Here is an 8,217-nt window from a genome sequence, read left to right as displayed (position 1 = left end):
TGTCCACATCTATTGGGTCAAAACCCAGGTAAATGGAGTGAAAAGAATCCTCTTGGAGTCAAGTGCCAAAGGATTCGGTTGTAGCACTATGGTTGCGACGTCTGGAGAATCAAAATCCACCCTAAAGAAGCCTCGTCCCAATAACAAACATAAAAAAGGTGGGGTCGGAGGTATTGCGGCAGAGAAGCAAGCATCCAGTCCCTAGCCTATGACTTGAAAGGGTGGGACCCATGGATGTGTGCAAAGAGAGTGGTGGAACTTTCAACCTCCACATTCTTTTTGAGTTGCATCCTCTCTCAACATGCTCTAGCTCCACAAATGTGAGACCTGCTCCAAATTTTGTGCCATCAATAGTGTAAATTCGAGTCATTCTTTGCAAGAAGTCTCTACTCTAAGAAGGCGCCTTTTAGGCTTCAAATTCTTGCCTTCTTATCTTCATTTTTTTGCAACTATTAGAGCAACTATTGTACAATGTACCACTCCTCTACTTGGCTTCTCCCTCTCCCTCGGCCCCTCCCTTCAGCTTCTCCCTCTACCTCATCCCTCCCTCCATTCTCATCAATCCCTCTCCCTCAGTCCCTCCCTCTCTGTCTCGGCCCCTCTCTTCCCCCACCCCCCCTCAACCTCGCCCTATTAGCCCCTTCTGTACCTTAGTTTTCCTTTATATTTCATGGTTTAGCCTCTCCAAAAAAATGAGTTGATCTCTTTAATGTTTGAGTTAGCCTCCCATTTTTCAAGGCGATCCTTGACTACTTCCATTGACCATGAGAACCATCATTTAGCTCACATCTAACTTAAGCATTTACAAAGGAAAAATATATGTTAGGTAGTATCAGCTATGTCAAGGAAAAATATATGCTCACTTTTTTTTGGGTGGAATCAAGGCACTTTTGTGCATAGCGATAGTTGTTCAATTTTTGTTTTGAAAACTTAATTAGCTTTTGCCAATATGTCATCACTTTCAAATACTCCTAACTCTATGGGAATTAAGGATAATTTGTATGGCTACAACTATTCTCTCTGGTCTTTTATGCCTTTAATCAATATTAATTGTAAGATATTGATAAAGCAAGGCCCATTGGTGCATGTATTGCAATAACACAACTTAGTGGCATCCCTACGACATCCATTTTCCCTCCTACAAAGGCATAACACAATTTTGATGGGATAAATGCTTAGGCTTAGGCTCTCATCATGCTCTCCACCATCAATGGACATATAACAAATTTCAAGGATGCTTAAGAAGCTTGGGGTACTTCGGCACATATGTATTACATTGAAAAATGAACCATAGGTCATGCTCTACATAATCAGTTACATGAATTGAAAAGAGATGGGGATGATTCTATGATAGACCATATCTCAATTGAAAAGTAATGGGAATGACCATATCTCAAAGATTTGAAATTTGTAGGATCAATCATAAACATGGATAAGAATCTTGAAGATAAGAAAATTGGTGTCTTAACATCTTAGCTCCATCATATATATATACATTGATGAATAAACGCCATATTTAGGAGAACATTGAGGAGCATATATCTACAAACAAGTACTTGAACAAAATGATAGTAAACTCGAGTAGCATGTTCTTTGCATTAGGAAAAAAGGGAGCTTGTTTTGGGGCCTTTTAGGGTTTAGAAAAATAGGCTCCCTTTTAGGGTTTAGAAAAATAGGCTCTTGACCAATCGGTAGAGAATAAACGTAACATTGGAAAAATGCCAAAATTCACGTAAAAAGATAAAAGAAGTCATATTCAAAATATCTCTTTTATTAGGTCTAACATATATGATCTTCAAAGATGTTTTTCTGTGCAGAATGTGATGATTCTGACATCGTCGGTGCATCTGGAGCGGGCCAAAGCCTCCAATTCGACCCTAGAGACACCAAAAACTTACCGGTCTATGGGGCCTAACTCTTACTAGCATTGAGAGTGGACAAGATAGCTACCATTGGTGTGATATGGGAATCTCCAAGTCTCAAGTTTTCGGGTACATGAAATTAGATCATGCTAACGGTAACTCTAAGAGGTTCCAAAGGCAGGCAACATTCTTCATCATAGCTAACTCAAATGCAAGGCAATGAAAATGCCAGGAGAGTTGCTAGGTAGCATTGATTTTGGGAAGGGATATGATGATACTTTGTTGTGTTATGTAGGATATTAATTTCCATTAAATTTGGGACATGTTAGATATAACTTCATAAAATCCTAAGTCATGAAATTAATACATTACAAGTTCAAGCATAAATAATAGTTGTGAAGTTAATGCATTAAATATTCAAGCCTAAAGAAGAATTAATCAAGACCTAATGCACCGTACCAGAGACTTTGGCCTTACCCTCATTCCATAGTCTTGCCAACGTAAGGCCAAAATTTTCATTCTTAAGAATATGTGGAAAGACCTTACATTTGGCCCACTTTTGGCGAAAAAATTTCATTCTAAAGAATAGGTGGAGTGAAATTGTGTTTGATAAATACAAATCAATGCTCAAGTTTGGACACAAATAAAGGTATCCTTTTGAAGATATTGGAACACATGAGAGAAATAATATTGAAGATACATGAATTTTTAGACATACTATTAAAGACAAATGAACATATAATGGATGAAATCCTATTGATGATACATGAATTTTCAATAGAAATGTTATTCAAAAGATTTGATGGATTGAATGTAGCTTTACTACATTATCCCTTTTACAAGGGTGTTTGAGTTTGAGGCTTGAAACATAAGAATGAATTTGTGTTGAAGCCTAGTGGTTTGTTAAGGATATGTGAAACTTAAAGTAAAAGTACTTACAATGGAAGGGATTATATCAAGATCCTATTAAGGACATGTGAACATATAGTAGAATAATTCTACATAAAATCAGTGGATCAAACTTAATGGCTCAAAAGCAAAAAAGGATGATGGTGCAACCTAGGGGCTACTCTACGGCACTATGGCAACAATCTTTGTAGTTACTATCAAAGGTAGTGTAACTTTTTTGTCAAGGAAAGAGACGCGAACCACTCCACATGACCTAGATTTGTATGACCTAGGTTGCACCGACTTGTTTCTTTCATGGATAAAAAGTGACCCTTAGGTGATGCTATAGCACTCTCTTTTTTTGTCCATTATTATAGCACAATTGGGGCCTTTTGACCTAATACTAGCTACCCATCAAATATTTGTTGTAGATGTTAGGGGTAATTACCAAACTACTAGTGGTAGTTTTATCACCACAATTAGTAATTTTATTTGAGTGTTCCTTAATGGTAGTTCTCCTACTACTACATACAATATTACCAATAGTAGTCCTAATCCCAATGATAGTACACATAATATTATTACGACTGTCCAACTTTAATCATCATTATATCTATGAATACATATATATAGGTCTATCTATATCTATACCTATTTATTCCTCATCCAATACGTTTGCATTTATTTTTGATGCTTTGCTTACTTTGAAATTAAAGATAATGTGATTTCATTATTGTTTGCATTCTTGTCAAACATGAGGAGCTGGAATGCATAAGAGTTGGGAGGCACATTATAATTTCTGTGCAAATTTGAGCCATTGAATAGCCTATTGATTCTGATTGTTTTCTTTCTTATTAAATCCTTAATTTGGTTATTTCACACCGAACATCACCATATCAATTCATATTTTTTTTGTTCTAGTAATGTCCTATCGCAGCATAGTCTAGGGTTGATCAAACAAGATAAATGGGTGCTCACATTTAATATATTTTTTAGAGTCAGAGGATAGTGGCTGTAGACTACAAAATCATCACTTTGAATAAATTTGGCAAGATTCTTCTGATAGAAGGAATAATTTCTATTGCACTAATGGTGAAAGAAAATTATCAAAAGGCTGATACAAGGCTCAAAATCACACTGGTGCTACTAGGCTTAATAGTCGTAGGCTAGTAGTAGTAGTAGTGTATTTACTAAGTAGTGTGCATGCCTCTCCTCATTAAAATTCATAGTCTTCAAAAATATATAATACATAAGTCAAAATATTCTAATTAGTTTTATCATCCTAATGTTGAAACTGACTTAAATTCATAGTCTTAAAAAAGGTATAATACATAAGTCAAAATATTCCAATTAGTTTTATTGTCCTCATGTTGAAACTAACTTTCTCTTCCTTCGTCTCCTATGAGCTTCAAACCTTTAATCCATTAATCTCTCAAATAGTAAGAATGGTCTTGTATTAAGAGGCGATGATATCTAAAGTGATCTACAAATACTAAGAATGGTCTTATATTAAGAGGTGATGATATCTCAAGTGTTATACAAACCATAAGAATGGTTTTGTATTAAAAGGTGATGATATCTCAAGTATTCTACAAATAGTAAGAATGGTTCAAGTGTTCTACAAAAGTATAAGGTACCTCTTAGTGGCTAAAGGGAAGGAGTGATGATATCTCAAGTGTTCTACAAATAGTAAGAATGGTCTTGTATTAAGAGGTGATGATATCTCAAGTGTTCTACAAATAGTAATAATGGTTTTGTATTAGGAGGTGATGATATCTCAAGTGTTCTATAAAACTATTAGATACCTCTTAGTGGTTGAAGGGAAGCGGTTGGAAGTATGGGCAAAATCTCTAGGAACTACAGGATGATTGCAAGAACAATTTTGAATGTCATAAATGACACGGGTTTTTCAACATACGAGTGAACTAATTTTTTTAACATTTTCTTTCATGGTTGATAACACTTTTAATAAGAAGAACCATTTTGAATGTCATAAGTGTTGATGCAATCCCATGCTATGAAGTCTACAGACAGTTTTTTTTCCCCACATATGGGTGAAGTAATGTTTACGTTACTAAGTTCAACATATCAAGCAATGCATTTGTTTTGATTATTGAAGGACTTTGATAATAAGACCCATTTCAAATGCAAAAGAATTGTTGTATCAGTAATGGAATCCGCTTTGGAGTGGAAATTCAGTTTCTTTCAAACCCACATACTATTGTTGCATAATGTGAGTATGGCTCCAATTGGAAGTTAAGGTAGACTATAATTCGCAATATTGGTATAGTTACACATAGTAACATAAGTTTTATTTTCGAGAATCTTCCCAAATAGTGGTTTCCACAAAGCTATGTTGAGTACCTCGATAAGGAAATTGTGGAAAAGCTCGCTCGCTTTTTTGGGCCCGCTCGCTTTTCCTCGCTCGCTCTATCGATTGCCTCCTTCGTAACTAGGATCACCACTAGCATGGACTTTTTTGAGTGAATGGAACTCTTTATAATGCATCTTGTAGCACATTTCTATTGGCGGTTCTTCCACTAAGCCTGCCCTCTAGCACAACTTTTGCGCGATGCCATACAATAGCTTAGTGGCTTAGACTGTGTATGGCAACAACTCTCCCCTCTTCACTTGGGAATGATGACTGGAGGATGTACTTTTGATCGCCTTCATTCCAATCTCTGCTACGTCCTTTTGCATGCTTCACTCGAATCTTTGATGCTTTTATACAAGGTGGGATACTGTTATCTCTTTCACTGCTGCAGGCTTCGACAATTACTGGTCTAGATTGCCAACACCAGTCATGGGAGACTTGCCGGACTGTGCTGAAAGACCACAGGTATCTCATGGTGAAGGGTCTCTCTGAGTGCTCCTGGGGGTAAAATTTGGTTGTGTATACACAAAATACACAGCGTTATCGCTTTCTTGCTGGGAACATGTACCCAGTCATTACATGTGTTTTGATTTTGTACTCTACTGTGCTCCAAGATAGCTACATAACCGGCTGCGTTCCAAGATAGCTACATCCCAGTTGAGCCTTATACGTTCATTAAAGCTTGGGAGATGCTTGAGAATAGTAGATTATAGTAGCAAGCCTTACGAGAACAATAGCTTATCTAGTGAGATGATAATCACAATGTTCAAAGGACTGTGGTGTTGAGGCTCTATTTCACATAAATATATTCTCTGTGTACACTTCAAAACGTGGATCTTTCAAGAGCTACGAGAGCCATATTGTTCTACTTTGCACTAGAAAAGTAGCCAGTCTTCGAGCTGCCATGCCTGCCTTAGGTGTGGCTTACACCCTGCATAACGCAATACATTATCTTACATTAGGATATTATAGGCCTCCTACGTAATGCGCTATGCCTCCTATTATGCCGCTACAGAGGATTTAAGCTCCTAATATGCCACCATAGAGCAAGTATATGCCAGTAGCGCATTGTCTCCCTTTGCCAACTCTATGGTACAGCACGTAGTAGTGCGATAACGAGCGGTCTCCTAGCTGATGAGGGACTACAGCCAAGTAAGGAGTCATCATTGCATTTTCTTATCCATTCCACTGCTCAGAGCTATGCATGGCCATCTCAGAACTATGCAGTTTATGGGTCTTAGCTGAGCCCAAAATAGTTCTAGTAGCCACAGCCTCTCTAGCTGCCATGTTGTGACAAACTACTTTTAGAAGTTATAACAGACTTGGATATCTATTGCAACCACTACCAACATTGATGGATCACCTATGTTTACGAAGGGACCTAGCTACTATAAACGTATGCTAAGTTCTGGTGCAATGATGAGTTACTATGTACGACCATTTCTTACCCTAAAGATTTAGTAAGTTGAGCCCATGTAGGAAAGGGAATTGAAAATGGCCCTGATCATTTGGAAGTTATTTAGCATTTTATAAGCATTTCTTTAACTCTGGGAATCCTTAGCATATTTCTTTCTACTTACTAGATTTGGGAATCATTGGTATATTTATTTATAATTCCATTAAATGTTTTGTCTTGGACTAATAAAGGTAATGGATGAAGAAAGATGGTAAGATGGAAAGTCCCTAGGATTTTCTAACTTTCCCCTAGATCCTTTCCTTTACTCATTTAGATTACCAAGGAATGGAAATTTATTAACTCTGAAGCCCGGCTACCACAAGCGTTGGAGGTAAGTATAATCACCAAAAGAAGATAAGGTATTTCCATTTGAATTCTTTCTAAATACCCTCCATATTGGAGTCTGGTATCAGGTACTTGTATGCAAGGTCTAATTTCATTACTTCCCTTTGACTTGGCATTGATTTCCTCCTTTGGAATATGAGAATCCCAAGATTTGATTAATGCTAATCTTGACTTGATCCCATGCTTGTGGGGTTTCATTTAGCCCATTGGGATTCATCTACCATTGGGCTTCCCTTTAGAACTTCATGGATAGGACTGGCAAGTAAAACATGGAATTGTCTTGGATATGAGCTGAGTCAAGACAAATTTTACCCTTGGGTTCTATATGCAAGTTTCTATGCATCATTTTTTCAGGGTTCTTGTTTGTAGGTCTAAGATGATTCAACGTTATGATTGGATAAGAATTGAGAATAAAGGACAACACGGCCTGTGATTATTCCATATATTCCCTTGAGAATTACTTTAACATTTTATAAGCATTTCTTTAACTCTTTAAATGCCAACCTCTGATCTTTTTTGAATACTGGAATGCCAAGATTTGATATTTCTAGTCTAGATAGAGTGACATGGATAACAACTGTGTGCTGGCATTGAAGCCTGCAGTCCCACAGTGCATTGTATTCATGCTCTAACATGCTATGCTTGTGGATGGATGTAGGTGAGTTGGCACACCTCTTCGTCGGATTTGCAAGTAGAGTCTTGGGCATGATATTGTGGAAGAAGATGTTGGCAACGAGGAGGCATACACTTGAGAGAGAGATATAGTGCTCTCGACCTTGTTATGCACGCTTGCATAATTATATGTATTTGCAATTTAAGAACTTGAAATTGAACCACCTTGCAACTTGCTTAATTTGAAAATTGTCTTATGGCTTTCACCATGGGAATATTTGACAAAATGTTATTTTATTAGATTCATGACTTGAAATGTAGCTAGAATAAGTAAATGGATTCCTCTTTTCTTGAGGATTATCTCTAGACTCTACCGCACCCTTTAGCACTAAGGTATATGTGAACATAGTCTTGGTAAAGCAATGGCTGCCAAGGGCCTTCCAAAGCATTGATGAAGAGCATGGATTAGTGTTAGATTCATTGAAATAATAGGTAACTCACACACACACACAAGTTCTACATTAAAAAAAAGGGTGGTGGTATTCTTCATCATTTTGTCACCTTATTAACCAATTTGACAATTGCGTGAAAAACTATTTGGCATATTATGCGATCAAGTCGGATCATAATTTATGTGCTAGAAGAGAAGGAATCTATGGATGTGTCATGTAAAAAATGGA

This window comes from Dipteris shenzhenensis, chromosome 27, assembly GCF_047967505.1.
Source record: "Dipteris shenzhenensis isolate YYH24624 ecotype China chromosome 27, Dip_SZ_1.0, whole genome shotgun sequence".
Lineage (NCBI taxonomy): Eukaryota > Viridiplantae > Streptophyta > Polypodiopsida > Gleicheniales > Dipteridaceae > Dipteris > Dipteris shenzhenensis.
Note: the sequence above shows the minus strand (reverse complement) of the source record.